General features: G+C 37.2%; 1 pseudogene; it reads left to right on the top strand.

Annotated features, from left to right (window-relative positions):
• Nucleotides 1–389: 389 nt before the first annotated feature.
• The window catches only part of LOC122728926, a 77,263-nt pseudogene continuing 56,356 nt past the window's right edge, over nt 390–21,296 (top strand).

Below are 21,296 nucleotides of genomic sequence, written 5' to 3' on the forward strand. Positions count from 1 at the left end.
AATTTCAACCTGATTGAAGGAATTGCCATTATAGACGTCCACCATACTACCCACCATTTCTGGCAGGATGATCATACCTCAAAGGTGTGTCTTCTGTGATGTCTAAAATCTAATGTGGGTCCTAACCTGCCTCCCCCCAGTTTTGGGGGGAAATTGGCTAAAATTGCTGGCCTTTTTTTCTTTTTGATGCTTCCACAGCTCAGTAGGGGCCTGTAAGTTTTCAGTGCTTCCAACCCAGCATGATTCACTGCCTTACTGGTTTGTGGTCTGGTCTTTACTAAGGGAGGGTTCCTATATCCTTATGACCATACTTGCTCTCTTCTCTAAACTGGAACTGTGACCTAGGACAGTGCATGAGTGATAATGTGTAATTATCACAAGGTGGCCAGATGGCACCTGATTCAACATCCCATGATAGTGCAGGGGTCCCCTGGCATCTCTTTTCTGACCAGGTACTATGTGATCCTAGGCAGGGGGCCATCTCCAGTCATCCTGATACATATCTTTCCACTGAACCCAGATGGTTCTGGAGGAGAGCATGAGACTGGTAACTTTGCACAGCAGGTACAATTTAAGGATCAAGCATAACAGGACTGTGTGACATGAAAAAGTCCTAGTATAGGGGGCAGCTAGGTGGCGCAGTGGATAGAGCACCGGTCCTGGAGTCAGGGGGACCTGAGTTCAAATCTGGCCTCAGACACTTAACAATTAGTAGCTGTGTGACCCTAGGAAAGTCACTTAACCCCAATCGCCTCACCAAAAAAACCTAAAAAACCAACAAAATAAAATCAGGGTATGCTGGGGAAGAATTAAATCTGCAGGTATAAACTTGGGATAACCCTAGCCTTTTAAGAGTCATTAGGAAGGTGCAGGTAGGTGGCACAGTGGATAAAGCACTGGCCCTGGATTCAGGAAGACCTGAGTTCAAATCCACCCTCAGACATTTGATATTTACTAGCTATGTGTGACTCTGAGCAAGTCACTTAACCCTTATTGCCCTGGGGAAGAAAAAAAGAATCATTATGGAACAGCTTTTTTTCTTTTAACATAAATTTTGCCACTAGGTCACTAATACTTAGCATATAATTTAAAATAATTAGCATAGTGATAATATTAGTCCAATATCCCTCTCAGAGAACAATTAGTCTCAAGAACCTTCAAGAGATTATTGTCTAGATGGGGCTCATGTAACGTCAGAGGACAATTAAGTGATTGATATAAAATTAAGTGATAATTAGGACATATAGACCATAATGCTGTAGGAGTTCAGGGGTATGTGAGAACAATGAGGGTCTAGAATAGTTAGGTAAGTCTTTCTAGAAAAGATATTAATATGTGTATCCAAGTTTATGTTTTCTAATATAAACTATCCCTTTATATTTAAGTGACTCTTGGATCTTGCTGCTGTGATAACTTTTATCATAAACTTTCCCTAATACTAAAGCTCATGCCATGAATAAAAATATAATTATGAAGCAGTAAGAGAAATGTGTCCTTTTCTCTTAAATATTCACTTCATGTTAATCCACATATCAATTATAATTGATTGAATTAAAAAGTCTTAAATGATTGAATGAAAGATTAGTAGAAAGCAAAGTGGTTTTTAAAAGGGCATGATGATTAAAAATATGAGACAGTTTGTGGGTAATTTCATCATTTGATTAATAATACTGGCAGGATATTAATAAAAGAATGGTCATTGGTTATCTCTCAGACCAAAGACAATCTTGGTGGTGGGGCTTACAGATTATAAAACCTTGAAACAGTAGGTGGTTCATCAAACAGCAATGAAATCTAATTGGTTAATGTAAATTTGGTGGTAGGCTATCTTAAAATGAAGGGCTATACCTCCAGCCTTGGGTATCAATTCAAAGAGTGTGAAGCCTGATCAGAGAACTTCCTAACTAGAAAAAAGATCTGTCTCCACCCAAACTTGAGTAGAACACAATGAGCTTTGGCACCCTAGATTCCTTGCAAGCTTGGAGTGGATCTGATCAAGATGAAAAGATTCAAGGCAATCCTATTTTCAGGGAGAAACTGGACTTCTAAAAGTCAGGGTTTGGGAAGAAGGGGGGAAGCACTGAATCTCCCTGAGATATCTGTTATTAATAATAATTTCTCACAAGGGGAAATGTATACTAGCAGCAGATTGAGACTTACTTCAAGGATGAGGGAATATATTTTCACAAAGGACTCAACACATTTTTTAAAGTGCATTCTGAAATATAGGCAGTAAAAGAAAGAAACAAAACACTCAACTACCAATTAAGTATTTACTCTTAATGCCCCAATTATATAATCTCACTGAGGAGAGTTACCAGGCTTTGCCACAGACCAAAATATTTAAAACAAAATCTGTCCTCCAGACTCTGATCTAAGCCAGAACACAATAAACATTAAAGTCACCAAGAGGTACAACCTCAGTATTTCACCTCATGTCACCTGTGGGGAAAAGATTGGTCAGAAGTGTGTGTGTTTTTATAGGTTTGAAAGCTATGCATAATTTAACATTCTACATCTGAGATGTTCTCCAAGTAAGAAAAGGAATAAAATAAGTTCACTCTCTTTAAGATCTAATGATGGCTTTAAAAATGAATACAAACATGTGAATGTTATTGAGTCCAGAATGCTTCAACCATAGTAATGGAGACAGCGTTAATGGGAATTTTGCAAATAAAAAACTCCACTTGAACTAAGTCTATGATTATATTGGGAAATAAAATCTGGAAAAAGTTAACATTTTTAATACTTTTAAAAGGGAGAAAACAGTGGATTTTAAAAATAATTAATTGGGGGTGGGTAGGTGGAGAAGAATTATTTTATGACTAATGTTGAATTTCTTATCATTTGTGTATAAAATATAGAAAGAGGGAGAGCATGTGTGATTATAATTGAATATTTGTGGATGTGTAAAAACAGTGATGTGGGTAGAGTACAAAGTTAAGGATGAATTGGTCTACTCTCTAATAAATTAGAGCATACAATTCAACTAGCTTAATTGGATAAAAGGAAAAAAGCATTTGTTTCATCTGAATTCAATTCAACAAGTTTTATTAAGTATGCCAGGCAATATGCTAGGTAGTAAGCATACAAATACAAAAATAAAAACAATCTTTGCTCTCAAGTACCTTACATTCTACCAAGGAGATAAACATGCACATACATAAGTAAATATAAAATATACTCAAACTGTGGGGAGTACTTAAGCTGTGGGGAGCTTAATTCTAACACCTGGAAGAATCAGGAAGGTATCATGTTAGAGATACTTGAGCTTGAGCCTTGAAGGAATCTAGAGATTCCAAGAGGTAGAAGTAATGTTGGAGAAAAGTGTAGAGATGTGATAAGGAAAAGGAGCAGGTACAAGGTACAATGTACAGTTATTAGGCCAGAATATTAGAATAAGTGTGTACTGAGAATAATTTTTTTGTTTTGATATAGCTGATTCCATTTTGTTTTAAGCTTCCATTTTGTGACTGAGTAATTGTTATATAAGTTGTTTTTATGTAATAAAATAAGCACCTGAATGGCATAGTTTGGTAATGATATGTGTGTGTCCCAGATTTGCTAAACAATGAATAATAAGGTGTCTATTCCTCAAATTTGGTTTAAAAAAACTACTGATGTCATATGTGTCCTCTAAATTTTAAAAAAATAAATTTTTTCTTAATGACATGTATAAAACAAAGTTTAATACTCTTTTAAGTTTTGAGTTTTAAATTCTATCCCTCCCTCCTTGCCCTCCCCTCTCCCTGAGTCTGTGAGCAATCTGATATAGTTTAAACATGTGCAATTGTGCAAAAACATTTCCTTGTAAGTAATTTTGTGGAGGAAACTCGAACAAAAAAAGAGAAATAAATAAAGTGAAAAGTAGTATGCTTTTAGTCTGTGTTCAGATGCTATTACTTCTTTCTATGTAGATGGAAAGAATTTTTCTCATCATGAATCTTTTGGGATTGTATTGGATTTAAGTCATTGTCAGTTATTTATCATACAGCATTGCTGTTACCATGTACAATCTTCTTCTGGTTTTGTTCACTTCACTCTTCATCAATTCATGTAAATCTTTCACATAATTCAATGTAATTGGAATCTTTTACATGTAAGGTTTTTCTGAAATCATCCTGCTTGTCATTTTTTATAGAACAATAAATATTTCATTACAACCATATATCACAACTTGTTCAGCCATTCCACAGGTGATGGACATCTTCTCAATTTCCAATTCTTTGACACCACGAAAAGAGCTGCTATAAATATTTCAGTACAAATAGGTTCTTTAAAAAAAAAAATCTCTTTGGGAAACAGACCTAGCAATGGTATTGATGGATCAAAGAGTATTCACAGTTTCATAGCCCCTTGGGCATACTTCCAAATTGCTTTCCAGACTGGTTAGATCAGATCAAAACTCCACCAAGAGTGCATTAGTATCCCAGTTTTTCAACATCCCCTCCAACATTTATCATTTTCCTTTTATGTCATGTTAGCCAATCTGGTAAATATGATATGGTACTTCAAGAAGTATCATAATTCTATTTCTCTAATCAATAGTGATTTAGAGTATTTTTTCACATGACTATTGTTAGCTTTGATATCTTCATCTGAAAACCACCTGTGTATATCCTTTGACCATTTATCAATTACTCAGTTCTTTACATATTTGAGAAATAAAGCCTTTATCAGAGAGATTTGCTGTAAAATAACCTTCCACCTGTTTTCCTTCTAATTTTGGTTGTATGACTTGTGTTTGTGCAAAGCCTTTTAAAATTTAATATAATCAAAATTGTCCATTTTACATCTTGTAATGGTCACTATCTCTTGTTTTATCCTGAATTCTTCCCTTAAACACACTGCTAGTGAGGTTGGCTTTGATAGTTTCCTTTTATCATAAGCTTACACAGTCCAATCACCAATCAGAAATTAAATGTAATCAGCTAATGTCCATATGTAGAAGTATAAGAACCTGACCTTGTTTTGACTTAAGCTGGCTTCTGAGACTTGAGAATTAAGCATCTCAGGTATTTGCTGAAAGGCAATACTGAATGACTGATGAAGATTTGTGGACTTGCCAGGCAACTATTCAGAGGGAGATACATGGCCTCTGGCTAGGCAGAAAGGGAACCTTATCACTGAGTACCATTATGAGACATGCTTATTGAGAAGTCCAGGAAATCAGGTTGGTGGTTTGTTCTTAAATGTGTTAATGATTGTGTCATATAATTGTGTTATAAACTAATGCTTGTATGCATTTGATTAATGATGTTTGATTGCAAGCATTGATAGATATGGGTCAGCTAGGTGGTGTAGTGGATAGAACCAACCCAGGAGTCAGGAAGACCTGAGTTCAAATTTGGTCTCAGATATCTACTTGCTATTTGATGTGGCCAGTTTCCTTATATGTAAAATGAGCTGAAGAAGGAAATGGCAAACCATCCCAGTATCTTTTTTGCCAAGAATACCCCAGATGGGGTTGGTAAGAGTCAGACATGACTGAAAATGACTGAATAACAAATTGATAGGTGTAAGTCTGATTAGTGTTAGGATAAGTACTAGTTAGCACAAGTAATGATAAATAATTTTCTCGTGCAACATGTGTTATAGTATAGAAGGTTGTAATATGAAATTACACTAGACAGATAACTTGGATCCAGATTAAAATGCCAAAGAGGAGTCTGTATCTTATCCCAGAGGCAATGAGAAACCACTAAAATTTCTTAAATAATAGAGTAACTGTTCAAACCTTTGCTTTATTATTCTCACTGGCAGCTCTGTGGAGGATATATTGAAGGGAACAAAAACTGTAGTAGTACAGTAACTCCTAGGCACCATGCAACCTTGTCTTTACTGTAGAATTTTCTTCCCTACTCTTTAACCTTAAGCCTTTTCTTCTCCTTAACTCTACCTCCCCTTTTCCTCTTGCTTTGAGGATTGTAATACACTCAATATTATCATTACCTCCTAAAAAGCATATCACTTGACTGGCTCATTGTTCCATTTAACCCTGTGACTTGCTGGATTATGTGTCTTTTGTCTTATCTCCTCCATTCAAGTGTAAGTTTCCCTTATGACTTTTTTGCTTTTGTATTTTTATCCCTAGAAGTTTACACAATAAAGGGAACATAATGAAAGCTTAATAAATTCTTTTTATTCTTTCATTCATTTCATCAGAAAAGAAAGACTTATAAGAGAGCACTAAGTAATAGTTACAAACTTAAAATAGCAATCCATTACTTATTCTCTCCTGGGATAAAGAGGACTTTGTAGGACTATTAAACAGATGTTTAATTTTTGCTTCAGATGTGTACTACTTGAGCAACTCTTGAAGTCCAGATCTTCCTGTCAGTATGGCTCTGTAGTTCTTTCAGCTGCAGAATCCTTCTAACTGTGGTATCCTCTTCTGAGAGGCTATTGGGGAAATCACCTCTTTTTGAGGCAACTAGTACCCAACTCAGGAGCCCCTAAACTAATCAGTTTCCATGTCTCCAGACCCCAAGTCTCATAGACATGTACCAGTAGCCATCATGATACTTAAGAGTGAGGGAGAGACCTAACAATCCCCTTTAAAATTCACAGAAATGACTGGTAGAGTTGCAAGCAACTGGATCCAACTAGGGAGAAAATTTTCCCTTTGCTCCCTTATATATAAGGGATCTATAGATCACTAAGGGGGATGGCTATTCCAGGATTAGTAACTGTCATGGGGGAAATGGGTAATTATGGGGATCCTTAGGTATTCCTCTTTCAAGAATTATACCCTCTCACACACAAATCCAATTAGAATAAAATAATCTTTTTATTAAGGCACTAGAGAAAGTTGACTATGAGAAAAGTCAAACTTCTCTTTAGGGGAGATAGTTTCAGAGAATTGGTTCTCTGAGATACCTATCTCCTTGAACAGGAGAAAGGCAAAAGCTTTTATAGAGGACAGATGGTGAAGGGACAGATAGGGTGATCAGCTGACTGTGGACAGTTCCCTTTGGGGGTGGGTAAAGCTGGAATGAGGAGAGATGGTCCTGAATTCTGGGGTTATCTGTTCCCTTGGCGTCACTCAGAAAGCAGCCACAGCTAATGGACTAATCTCCCTTGCTTCTCAAGGTATGTCTGTCCTTCAGTTTATCTGGACAGTTTAAACTTTAATACTAACCCAATGACAGTCACCAATCATCTTACACACCATCCTCAGTCACAGAAACACTCAGGGGACCAAGCAGGAACTACTGATCATGAATATCTTTCTGAAAGTGTTCTGAGCACATGGCCCATGAGGAGCCAATACAAATACTCCTATCAATCCTGTTACAGGATACACTCATTAAATTTTAGACCTGAAAGGAACTTAGAAAAGATATAAGAAAAATTCTCTATTTTATAGAAGAGGAAACAAATCCAGAGAGGAGAATTGATTTGTCAAGTTATGCAGTAAGATAATGACAGAATTGAGCCTAGAACCCCATGTATAGCAGCCATGACTCCCATGTCCATGTTCTTTGCATTAGGACCTTCTGCTCTCTCGCTTTAAGTCTTTCTAATGCATGTATGGTCATTCTTCACTAGATTGAAACTCCTTGAATACATAAACCACATTTTTTAACAATAACTTTTTATTGACCTTTTCTTTATATGTCATTCAAAAAAATGTTTATTAAGAATGCAACATCTGCCAGCAGCTGTGCTAAAACAAAAGCACTGTTTTTGATTTGAAAGAGCTCTCATTCTAATGAGAAAGAGAAGATCAAGTACTTACAAGATAAAGAAAAAAATCATGGAAGGCAATATCACAAGGAAGGTAATTATAGAGAAGGGACTCCTGAAGAAGATGAGATTTGAGCTGAGTTTCAAAGGGAGTCAGGGAAACTAAGATGCAGAAGTTAGGAGGGAGATCATTTGAGGTATGAGGGAAAGACACTATTCATTTCAGAGTTAGTGATGACCTGTTTGTTGACACACCTAATTGCTTTTCTTGACCTCTCTGTAGTTTTTGAAGAGGGGAAGGAAGGAAACAGCATTTATTAAGCACCTATTATTTGCTAGGTACTATGCTAAGTGCTTTACAAATATATCAATCACCTTTTTCTTAACACCCTTCTCTCAATAAATTTCTGTGACATTACCTGTATTACTGCTCATTTCTACCTGTCTTACTGCTCCATTTCAGTCTTCTTTGCTGGACCTTCAGCCAGGTAACTCACTAACACTGGGTTTCACACAGGGCTTTGACCTGGGTTCTCTTCACTTTTCCATCTATTCTATTGCATTTGGTGATATCATCAGCTTCCATGAATTCAATTATCATTTCTATCTATCTCAAAACTATTAGCCAGTGTGGTCAAGCCAAGATGGTGGAGGAAAGGCAGTAACTTTCCGGAGCTCCCCACATGATCCATCCACATACCTCCAAATAATACCATAAGATAATTCCTGGAGCAGCAGAACCCACAAAAGAACAAAGTGAGATCATTTTCCAGCCAAAGATGGCTTAAAAGGGTGACAGGGAAGGTCTGTTGTATCAGGGTGAGAAGGGAATGCAACCATGGTGTGCAGATCCAGCCCCAGGCAGGCTGTGCCCCCAGAGCCTCAGAATCATCAGCTTCAGTGGCTACTTCTGGAACATAAATATGGAACAGTGAGGGGGTCCAGCAGTTGTCTGTGGGGAGATAGGAGAGATCTCTGATAGGGCTGAAGCAGAGTGCATGTTTGGAACCAGGAAGCAGAGTTGAGAGGCAGCAGTCTAGTGGGGGAGGGACACAGGCACACAAAGCTGGCAACCACAGTGAATCAGATTTCTGCTTCTGAGTTAAAGAGCAAGCAGACCCGTGGTTACTTACAGACCAGAGCAAAAGACAGGAAAGCCGAGAATGAGCCTCTCCTTAAATATTGCCACCTGGGACCCCACTGAAGCTTGGGACAGTGCAGCCTGGAAGCAGTGCCTCACTTTAAGAAGGAGTTACTGTGTGAACCTGAGCAAGTCACTTAACCCCAATTGCCTCACAAAAAAAAAAGGAGTTAAAAGGCAAGAAATAGGCTAGGCTAATAATCAGACAGAAAAATATGAGGACCATAAAAAGTTTCTTTGGCGACAAGGTAGATCACCCTCAAAATACACCCTCAGAAGAAGATAACAGTCAAAGCTACTGAATCCAAAGCTTCCCCAAGAAAAGTATGAATTGGTCTCAAGCCATAGAAGTGCTCAAAGAGGACTTTGAAAATAAAGTAAGATAGGTAGAAGAAAAAAATGGAAAGAGAAATGAGAGTGACACAGGAAAATCGTGGAAAAAAGTCAACACCTTGAAAAGCCAAATTGGCCAAATGAAAAAGGAGGTGCAAAAACACTCTGAAGAAAATAATTCCTTAAAAATTAGGATTGAGCAAATAGAAGCCTATCACTTTATTTTTTATTTTCTTCTATTCAAATAGTATTTTATTTTTTCCAATTATATGTAAAAATAGTTTTCAACATGCATTTTTGTAAGATTTTGAGTTCCAAATTTTTCTCCCTCCCTTCCCCACCAAGACAGCAAGCAATCAGACATAGTTATACCTTACAATCATTTTAAACATTTCCACATCAGTCATGTTGTGAAAGAAGAATCAGAACAAAAGAGAAAAACAGCAAGAAAGAGGAAACAAAAAAACAACAGAAGTGAAAATAGTTTACTTCAATCTGCATTCAGACTCCATAGTTCTTTTTTTCTGGGTGTAAAGAGAATTTCCATCATGAATCTTTTGGAATTATCTTGGATTATTGTATTCCTGAGAAGAGCTGAATCTGTCACAGTTGATCAACACATAATGTTGTTGATACTGTGTACAATGTTCTCCTGGTTCTGCTTACTTCACTCAGCATCAGTTCATATAAGTCTTTCCAGGTTTTTCTGAAATCTGCCTGCTCATCATTTCTTCTATTTATTTATTTAATTTTCTTTCGAATAGAATCTTATTTTCCAAAATATATGTAAAAACAATTTTAGCATCAATTTTTTAAAAACTTTGTGTTTCAACTTCTCTCCCCTCCCTCCATTCGCACCCCCCACCCACAAGAACTCAAGCAATTCAAAATAAGTTATACATGAGTAGTCATGGAAAAATTCCCATATTAGCTAGTTGTGAGGGAAAACAGTCAAAAAGCCCAAAACTTCAGATTAAGGAATTGTCAAAGAGGAAAAGAAAAAAACATTTTTTAAATGTGTTTCCATCTGTTTTCAGATACTATCAGTTCTTTCTCTGCAGATGGGCTGCAATTTTCATAAGTTTTTCAGGGTTATATTGGATCATTGCCTTGCTGAAAATAACCACAGGCTTCCCAGCCTTCCCCCACTATTGCTGTTATTTTGTATACAGTACATTTCACTCTACTTCAGTTCATGTAGGCCTTTCCAGGTTTTTTTGATAGTATGCTGTTCATCATAACCTGCATATAGTACCTTAAGCTTGACAGAGGATTTTCTTCATAAAAGCCCAGCAAAGTAGGTACCATACGTTTTGCCATTATAATCAGTCATCATAACTATTTCCTTCCATCCCACTCCCTTCCCATGACATTTACTCTATCTTCTTTTTACCTATTCCTCCTCAGAAGTGTTTTACTTCTGAATATCCTCTCCCTCACTCTGCACTCCCTTTTTTTTCACCCTTCCTTCCTTATCCTCTTCCCCTCATATTTTCCTGCAGGGTTAAATAGATTACTCCTCCCAATTGGGTATGAAAGCTATTCCCTCCATGAGCCCACTCCAATGAGATCAGGGTCCCTGAGCTAATTCTGTGTTCTAAATTTTTCTTACTCCCTCCCTCCTCAGCTCTCCCTATGAGATCAAGCAATTCAATATGTCATACTTGTGCAGTAATGCAGAACATCATCTTCCTTGAAAGTTTTTTGCTTTTTCGAGCTGTTGACTTTTTTCTCATGTCTTTCCTGCATCACCCTCATTTCTCTTTCCATTTTTTCCACTACCTCTTTAACTTTATCTTCAAAGTCCTTTTTGAGTGCCTCTATGGCCTGAGACCAATTAATCTTTTCCTTGGAAGCCTTAGATATAGGAATCCTGTCATTGATATCTTCCTCTGAGGGTACACCTTGATTTTCCTTGTCACTGCAGAAACTTTCTATGGTCCTCACCTTTCTCTTTCTGTTCATCTTGCCTTTCTTTTACTTGACTTTTGGCTCCTTAAAGTGGGGCTTCAGAAGCTTCAGAAGTCCCAAGTTGCATGATTTAAGGAGGATCAGGTTCTTCACTCACCTGGCCCGTTCCCTGGTCCATAGATGACCCCAGACCAACTTGCTAATCAACCAGCTTTGCATGTTGTGTTTGTCAGCTCAGATGAGCCAGTGCCCCTCCCCTACCTAGGCCACTGCTACTCAAACTTACCTCCTGGTTTCCAGCAGGGGTGGAAAACCCAAGTTCTGCCTCAGCACCAGCCAAATTCTGTCTCCCCCTGCCAAGAGCTCAGCCCTCTAACCAGACTGTGAGTTTAGTTCCAGATGAGACTGGCACTTCAGTTGATTCAAAGGCTCTGGGGGTCTCTTTTTCTGGGGAAGCCTTCCTGGATCTGTGTCAGGGTGACTGTGGGGTTGGGCTCCACTCCTGTCTCAGCACAGCAGCTCCCTCCTTCAGACCTTCCTCGCTGTTCTTGGGTAAAAGATGATTTCAGCACATTCTTCTGTGGGTTTTGCTGCTCCAGGCATTGTCCTATGGCATTATTTGGATGTTTTTTGGAGCAATCATGTCATGAGTTCAAGAACTCACTGCCTTTCCTCTGCCATCTTCTGGTTAATCACTTCTTGACTGTTGTGTCCACTTTTTAAAAATTGATTTTTAGTCTCAGGTTTGCAGGGTATGTCATTTAGATTTGCATATAGACTCCTTTGCTTTTCAGAGTTCCTATTCTCTTTCCTTTGGCTGTTTTAGTGGGTGCCTATTGGCTTCTGTTATTTTATATTTATATTTTATATATCTGTTATTTCATATTTGATATTTATATTTCTTTTATATTTGAAGGTATTTCTCAAAGGCACTTTCAGATTTTCTTTTTAGTAATTGGAATTAGTGTCTTGGACTTCAAAGTAGGGTATTTTTAAAATATTTTAAATCTATGTATTATTATTATTTTTTTTTAGTGAGGCAACTGGGGTTAAGTGACTTGCCCAGGGTCACACAGCTAGTAAGTGTTAAGTGTCTGAGGCCGGATTTGAACTCAGGTACTCCTGACTCCAGGGCCAGTGCTCTATCCACTGTGTCACCTAGCTACCTCCTATGTATTATTTAAAGTGCTGATTTGTTTTCTGTATTCAGGCATTTTTGGCAGTATTCTTGAAATTTTTTTTGCATTATGATATTCAAGTTTTTTATTTAAATTTATAATGCTCTCTCTTCTGGCATCCTTTGGATGTTTCTGCACATCCTACCTTCAAGGTCAATGGCTTTAACCTGTGATGTTTAAAATCTAACTGTGATGTCTAAAAATCTAATATGTGGTCACCTTAAACTAGAAGTCTTTGGGCATTAAGCATTTATTAAATTTTAATAGTATTAGCAAAAAAAAAAAAAAAAAGAACATGTGGAGCTCAGAAAAGCCCTCTCTAGCCTAGAGTTCCAGCCTGGTTTGTTTCTTCAAGTCCTCTGCTACAAGCTGACTTCAATCATGAACTGCCCTCAAACTGAGTGTGGAAGCTTTTTATAGGTCTGGAGCAGAGGCAGTCCTTATACACTGCTTCAAGCTGATTGGTAGGCATCATCCAAATCCATTGGTTCACTGGACTTGAAGGTGGTCTCCAGTTGAGTTCAAAGTCCTTAGCTTCTGAGAACAATACCTTCTTAAGGGCCAGCCAGGTATGGTTACAATCTAATTAAATTGAAGTAGGCTAATCAACAAAGTCAATCACTCTCACTTAATTCAATCAGTTTAGATTAATCTCCAGGCGAGCCTTTGAATATCTACCAAATCCATTATTTTCTTACAAACCTATATAAAGATTAAGTGTTCTTTTAATTATTCCACCTAGAAAAAAGAATAATTTATTATACTTCAAATAAATGGGGGAAATTATTTCTATTTCATTATTCTTATATTCCAAATCTGTTATTCTCCCTTCTGCTGCTTTGGAAAAATTCTCTACTATGTAAACAACTTTCCTAGTCTGATAATTGAGTCTTTTTTAATGAAATTAAATATAAATATAAATTCTGATGTTTTTTCCTTCCTAATTCTTTTTCTTATGGATCTAAGTTTTATTTTTGCTTTTAACCATTTTGGGATTTACATGTTCAATTGGGACTCCATGGGGTTTTGTGTTTCATCAGGTATTGATCCTTTTCTAAAATTCCTGATTCCCATGGTAGCCCCTGTAATTTTTCTTGTCACTCAAATTCATACCCTCAGCATTATCCACTCATTGAATTTTTTTTAATTTTAGACTTTTATTTTCCAAATTACATGTAAAAGCAAATTTTGACATCAATTTTTTTTTTTGCCGGGCAATTGGGGTTAAGTGACTTGCCCAGGGTCACACAGCTAGTAAGTGTTAAGTGTCTGAGGCCAGATTTGAACTCAGGTCTTCCTGAATCCAGGGCCAGTGCTCTATCCACTGTGCCACCTAGCTGGCCCTGACATCAATTTTTTAAAAAAAAACTTTGTGTTCCAACTTCCCTTCCTCCCTCCCCTCCAACCCCAACACCAAGAACTCAAACAATTCAACAAAAATTACACATGAATGGTCATAGCAAACAGTTCTACCTTATCTAGGTTGTAAGTGGAAACAGATAAAAACAAAACTTCAGATTAAGGAACTGTCAAAAAGAAAATGTGTTTCAGTCTGTTTTCAGATACCATCAGTTCTTTCTCTATAGATGTACTGCAATTTTCCTAGGTTCTTCAGAGTTATTGGATCATTGCCTTGCTGAAAATAACCACATGCTTCCCAGCAGATCATCTTACATTAATGCTATTATTTTGTATACAATACATTTCTCTCTGCTTCAGTTCATGTAGGTCTTTCCAGGTTTTTCTGATAGCATCCTGTTCATCAAAATTTCTATATAGTACCTTGAACTTGACAGAGAATTTTCTTCATAATTGCCCAGCAGAATAGGTACCATACCAGCATAACTATTTCCCTCCATCCCATTCCCTTCCAATGATATTTATTCCATTGTCTACCTTATTTTGCCCTAATCCTCCTCATAAGGGTTTTGCTACTGAATGCCCCTATCCCTTCCCTCCTTATCCTCTTTCTTTCCTACTTTCCTGAAGGGTTAAATAGATTACTCTTCCTTATTGGATGTGTGTGTTATTCCCTCCTTGAGCCCACTCTGATGAGGTTATGGCCTTTGAGTTAATTCTGTTTTCTAAATTTTTCTTCCTCCCTCCTCAACTCTCCCTATGAAATCAAGCAACTCAATATATGTCATACATGTGGTGTTATGCAGAACATCTTCACCTTCCTCAAAAGTGTTTTGCTTTTTACAGTTCCCTCCTCCAAACTTCCCTTCCCTCCTTCCCCTCTTCTCCCCACCCATCACATCTCCTCCTCCCACTTTTCCTCAGGGCAAAAATACATTACTATACCTGCTTGAGTATGTATGTTATTCCCTCTTTGAGCCAATTCTGATGATAGTGAAGTTCACTCACTCTCCCTCTTCCCCTCCCCTCCATAGGCTTTTTTCTTGTTTCCTTCCGATGAGCTACTTCTTCCTATTCCACCTCTCCCCTCCCCCTCACCCTTATTTTAAAGATGTCATCATGGGTGAGCTAGATAGCACAGTGGACAAAGCCCTAGCCCTGAGCCCAGAAGGCCCAGAGTATAAATCCAACACCAGACAGCAGATAACCCACCTTGTTTACTCCAAAAAGAACAAAGATATACAAGAAATAAATGCTTTACAAATACCATCCCTTCACATTCATTTCAGACCTGTGTCCTCTGTGTATTCTTTGCTGAAAAAGTTCTTATGCATTGGAAGTATTATTTTCTCATGTATGACTGTAAACAGTTTATTCTTTTGATGTCTCTTGTAAATTCTTTTTCCTGTTTACCTTTTTATTATTCTCCAGGGTCTTGTATTTGAAATTCAAATTTTCTATTCAGTTCAGGTCTTTTCATCACAAATGCCTGAAAGTCATCTTTTTCATTGAAATTCCATTTTTCCCCTGAAAAATTATGCTAAGTTTTGCTGGGTACGTGATTGTTGGCTGTAGTCCCAGTTCCTTTGACCTCTGGAATATCATATTCCATGCCCTCTTGTCCTTTAATGTTGAAGCTGTTAGATCTTGCTTTATCCTTATTGGAGCTCCACAGTATTTGAATTCCTTTTTTCTAGCTGCTTGCAATACTTTCTCCTTGACCTGGTAGTTCTGTAATTTGACTACAATATTCCTGGAGGTTTGCCTTTTGGGATCTCTTTCAGGAAGAGATTGGTGGATTCTTTCAATTTCTATTTTAGCTTTTGCTTCTAGAATATCAGGTCAATTTTCCCTCACAATCTCTTGGAGGATGGTGTCTAAGCTTTTGTTTTGGTCATGGTTTTCAGGTAGTCCAATGATTTTCAAATTATCTCTCCTAGATTTATTTTCCAGGTCAGCTGTTTTTACAAGGAGATATTTCACATTGCCCTCTACTTTTTCATTCAATTGGATTTGCTTTACTGGGTCTTGGTTTCTCATAAGGTCACTACCTTCCATTTGTTCAATCCTAATTCTTAGGCAGTTATTTTCATCAGACAGTTTTTTTCATCTCCTTTTCCATTTGACTTTTCAAACTGTTGACTTTTTTCTCATGACTCTCCTGCATCACTCTCATTTCTCTTTCCATTCTTTCCTCCCTTTCTTTACATCTTCTTTCTATTTTTCCTACTTTCTCTTCAAAGTCCCTTTTGAGAGCTTCCATGGTCTGAGACCAGTTCATATTTTTCTTGGAAGTTTTGGATGTAGGGGCCCCGTGGTTGATTTCTTCATCTGAGGCTGCACCTTGATCTTCCTTGTCACTGAAAAAGTTTTCTATAGTTTTGAACTTTCTTTGTTTGCTCATCTTTTAATTTATTTTAAACTCTCCATGGGGGGGGGGGAAAGGGGGGCTGCTTCTGGGCTCCACTCCTGTTCCCAGCTTCAGAGGGTCCCAGGTGTTTTGGTTTGAGGGAGGGTTGGTTTTGCTCTCTCCTGGCCTGTTCTCTGGTCTGGAGATAACCTCAAGCCTACTTACTAAACAACCAACTAGCAAAGCTTTCTGTGGTGTGGTTCTTAGCTTCCACAAGCCCACGCACCTCCCCCACCTGAGCCTCCTGCCGCTCAGGATTTCTTCTTGCTTCCCTGCTGTGGTGGGACAGCTGAATTCTTCCCTGTCCCGCTAGTACCCCTTCAGTTTCTGCCCCCCACCTCCAGCCGATCTGCCCTCTCACCAGACCACACACTCAGCTCTAGAAGATACCAGTGTTGTAGATGATTCAGAGGCTTTGGGTTAAATTCCTCCAGTGGTGTGTCTGGTGTGCAGTCAGCTCGATTGCAGGGTTAGACTTTACTCATGGTCCAGCATGGCCCCCTGAAATCTATCTGTAGCTGGAGAATAATCTCAGCCTGTATTTTTGTGTGTTTTTCTGCTCTGGGGGTCTTTTATTGCTGTTTTTGGGGTGATTGTATCAAGAGCTCTGTGCGTTTAATGTCTTTCCTCTGCCATCTTGGATCTTCCCCTATCCCACTCATTTTTTAGAATGAAATTATTTAGTTTCCAATTAATTTTCAGTCTACCTTTCCATGGCTCTTTATTACATGTAATTTTTATTTCATCATGATCTGAGAAGGATGAATTTACTAACTCTGCCTTTCTACATTTGAGTATAAGGTTTTTGTGCCTTAATACATGGTCAGTTTTTGAATATGTGCCATGTACCGCTGGGAAAAAAGGTATATTCCTTTCTATCCCTATTCAGTTTTCTCCAGACATCTATCATATCTAAGTTTTCTAACATTATATTCACCTCTTTACCTTCTTTCTTATTTATTTTGTGGCTAGATTTATCTAATTCTTGAGTCTTGTATGTTAAGACTGAATTTTCAGGGGCAGCTAGATGGCCCAGGGGCAGCTAGATGGCGCAGTGGATAGAGCACCGGCCCTGGAGTCAGGAGTACCTGAGTTCAAATCCAGCCTCAGACACTTGACACTTACTAGCTGTGTGACCCTAGGCAAGTCACTTAACCCCAATTGCCTCCCTAAAAAAAAAAAAAAAAAAAGACTGAATTTTCCATTTAGTTCTGGTCTTTTCATCAGGAAACCTTGAAAGTCCCCCATTTCACTGAATCTTTTCCCCTGAAAGAGAATGATCAGTTTTGCTGGGTAATAGATTCTTGGCTGTAATCCAAGCTCCTTTGCCTTTCAGAATATCATATTCCAAGCCTTGTGATCCTTTAATGTTGAAGTTGCCAGGTCCTGTGAAATCCTGACTGTGGCTCCATGAAATTTAAATTGCTTCTTTCTGGCTGCTTAGGGGATTTTCTCCTTCACCTGGTAATTCTGGAATTTGGCTACAATATTCCTTGGAGTTTTCCTTTTGGGAGCTCTTTCAGGAGGTGATCAGTGAATTCTTTCAATGATGATTTTATCCTCTGATTCTATAATATCAGTGCAGTTCTCCTTGATAATTTCTTGGAATATGATGCCTAGACTCTTTTCTGATCATGGCTTTCAGGCAGCCCAATAATTCTCAAATTGTCTCTCCTGGAGATCTATTTTCCAGATAAGTTGTATTTCCAATGAGTTATTTCACATTTTCTTCTATTTTTTCATTCTTTTGATCCTGTTTGACTGATTCCTTGTGTCTCATGGAGTCATTAGCTTCCAACTGTCCAATTTGAATTTTTAAGGAATTGCTTTCTTCAGTCAATCTTTGTGCTTCCTTTTCCAAGCCACCATATCATCAGTATATGGGAATATTTCTTTCTCCTCTTTGCCCATGCCTTTAGTTCATTTCTCATGTTTTATTTTTATTTCTGGCATTTAAAATGTAATATTCCCTTTCTTCATATTTATTCAGAAAGCTCTATCTATCTCCATTGTAAAGGATGCTTAGTTTTAGTTTTTTAAATAGATTTTTTTTAATGTGGTCAAGGAAAGATGGCATGATGTCTTTTCTTTGTAGTGTTTTTAATATACGTGGGTATTGTAATTTTCAGAGATTCCTATTTCTCTTTTTAAACATTTTGAAATATCTTTTTGTGTTTCCATGTTCTCTTGGGAATTCATCAGATTCTTTGTTTCTTCCATTGGTTCAATTTCCCTTGTGTTTCAAGATTTATTTAGAGACATTTGTAATTTTTCGGATATTTTGTTATTAATTTCCCTTCTGATTTAAGTATCTTCTCTGTTGTTTTATCTCCTTGGACTCTAAATTTTTAACAGAATTTTCTTTGTCTTGAAATCTTTGATTAACTCTTCCCTCCCTTTATTTCTCCCTCTTACTCACTTTCTGAATATTTCTTTTCTGATTGATTTTCCAGTGGGGTTGGGCCACAAGATTATCTCAGCCTAATACCATTTCTAGCTTTAGTTTCTGTTCTGACTAATTTTTTGAGGGACAGCCCTAGTCTTATCTGGATATCAATCCTTTTTTTTTTTCAGGTTCCTCAACCCAGTCCTTTAGTTCTCTATTTCTTTGTCAGTGTTTGCTGTCTTTTTCAGGGTCAGGGAAGTGCAAGGTGAGTGCTGGGCAGACTTTCTGCTGCCTTGTTTTACCCTAACTTAAGGGTTACCACAGACAATTGGAAACAAAATCCTCCTGCCACATACCTTCCCCTTTACCTCACATACCTATATCAGAAATCCACTGCTTGTTACAATGGAATATTAGGGGAGGGCATATTGGTAGTCCCTGCAGCAGGAAGGAAATCCCTTAATGCATTCCAAAACACAAGTCTGTGGGTTGGATTTCTCTGACAGAGTATGGAGATTTCTGGGGAGAGGTGCTGAATGAGGGTATTATGGATTAGCATTCTCCACTGCTAATTCATAAGACTGTTACTTTGTTGGAATTCTTGCTTTTTGTCCTTTGTATTCAATGGTAATTACAATATGTTTTCAGAGCATAATTGTATTTGGGCTCTAAGCTTGAGGACAAGGGTGACTAGAAGAATGATGGTCCCCTTGACAGTAATAGGAAAATGAGGAAGTGGAAAGTGTATTGGGGGAAAGATGATTATTTCTGTTTTGGACACAATGAATTTTAGATGCCATGAACAGGATAAAATGAGGCAGATGGTAGGAGCAATACAGGGCTGGGGGTGACAAGTTGTGATCAGCAACAGGCAATGTAGAGCAAATGGAAGTCAACAATAAAAGTGAAGAACAAGATTAATGGTCATAAGGAATATGTATGTGTGCATACATATTTTACCCTAACTTAAGGGTTACCACAGACAATTGGTAACCCTTAAGTTAGGGTATATATATAAACACACATATAATATATATAAACATACATATATACATACATATGAATATTTATGCACATGAATATGTGCATATAGATATGCACGTGAATATATGAATATACATATGCACATGAGCACATATATGTATACATCTCTGCATAAATTTATTGTGTATATTATATGTGAGATGAATGAAATCTCCCAAGAGACAAAGTTTATAGGTTCAATTTATTAATTAGGCTAGCCAGCAATAAATAAACGAATAGTTGGTGCTTTCTCTTGATAACCAAAGATGCCAAGGAAGGTTCTGAAATGCCTTAAAGACATTTAATGAAGAGGCAGGCTAAAAGTCTTTAGCTCCTCCTGCTGAGAACATGACTTGATCATGAGACTCAATAGTTTTATGGCATCTGGGCAAGGGAAGCCATCTCCATTCATATTCCTCGAGCTGGTTTTCTCCTTCATGCCTGGATTGCCCTGAACTCTAAAGGAGATCATGAACAGGGATTTCCTTCTCCAAAAAAAGGCTCACCCAGATTGGATTGTTTTTATACTAAAAATAGAAATTAGGTCTCTCAAAGAAATCAAAGCTATCTGTTTTCATATGTTAAAAAAATGTTCTAAATCACTATTGATCAGAGAAATGCAAAACAAAACAATTCAGAGTAGCTAACATGAGAAAAATGGAAAATGTTGGAGGGGATATGGGAAAACTTGGACACTAATTTGGAACTATGCCCAAAGGGCTATAAAACTGTGAATTCCCTTTGATCCAGCAATACCACTTTTAGGTTTATAACCCAAAGACATAAAAGAAAAAGAGAGAGAGACTAATTGACCTTTTCAGGAATTGGGTCTTTACAGAAAATAAAATGGAAAAGGGTGGATCACATATTAATAATTAAAATAATAGTATAGATTAAATGATCATATGCATATACATATGTGTATTATTAAATATGTGTATATACACCCATAGACATGTGTGTACAAACACACATGTGGGTACAATGCATACATGTGTATATGTCTTAGACAAGAAAGCAAAGACACTCTTGCTCTTTGAAGGCAAGGGACTCAAGAGTAAAAATAATTTGGGAAAATAACAGATAGCTTAGGAAATTATATCTGAATTATTTTAATGTTTGGATAATGTCTTAATATATAGAGATATAAAACTCCTGGACAGAAATGAAGTATAATTAACAAAGACAGGTAAACAATATGATTATTACCATTAAGAAAATTGAAATTTATGCCTTTTTGAGACATTTCACTGAGGTTTTAATAATATGATTTCTTGGAAAAGATAAAATTTCCAAAACAATTATTGAAGTAAAAGACTGAATTTAAGCTTTACTCTTTTGTATGCAGACAGCGATATTGTTTGGAAGAACTGTGAATGACTTTCCTCTAAACAAAACAATGTTCCAAGACAATCGCAAAGGACTATTGATGAAATATACTATCCATCTCCAAAGAAATAACTGATCTTGATCGAACACAGACTGAACCATTCTATTTTCACTTTCTTTCATTTTTCCCCTATAATCAAGTTTTCTTGTACAAAATGAAAAATATGGTAGTGTTTTATGTAATTGCACATGTATAACCCATTATCTGATTGCTTGCCACCTCAGGGAAAGGGGGGTGGGGCTAATGAGGGATTAAAATTGGAACCTAAAACTATAAATAAAAATGTTTATTATAAAAAATAAAAAATAAAAAGAAGCAAATAAAATAAAATTAGAACAATTAAAATGGTAAAGAAGAAATCTTCCCAAGTAAGTTACCACAGAAAATCTAGGAAAAATACTGAAGCATCATAGGAAAAATGTATGTGGTACTTGAGTTTTGAGATTTTATAGATTGGTTTCAGGAAAAAGTTCATG

This window comes from Dromiciops gliroides, chromosome 5 (assembly GCF_019393635.1).
Source record: "Dromiciops gliroides isolate mDroGli1 chromosome 5, mDroGli1.pri, whole genome shotgun sequence".
In the NCBI taxonomy this organism is placed as follows: Eukaryota; Metazoa; Chordata; class Mammalia; order Microbiotheria; family Microbiotheriidae; genus Dromiciops; species Dromiciops gliroides.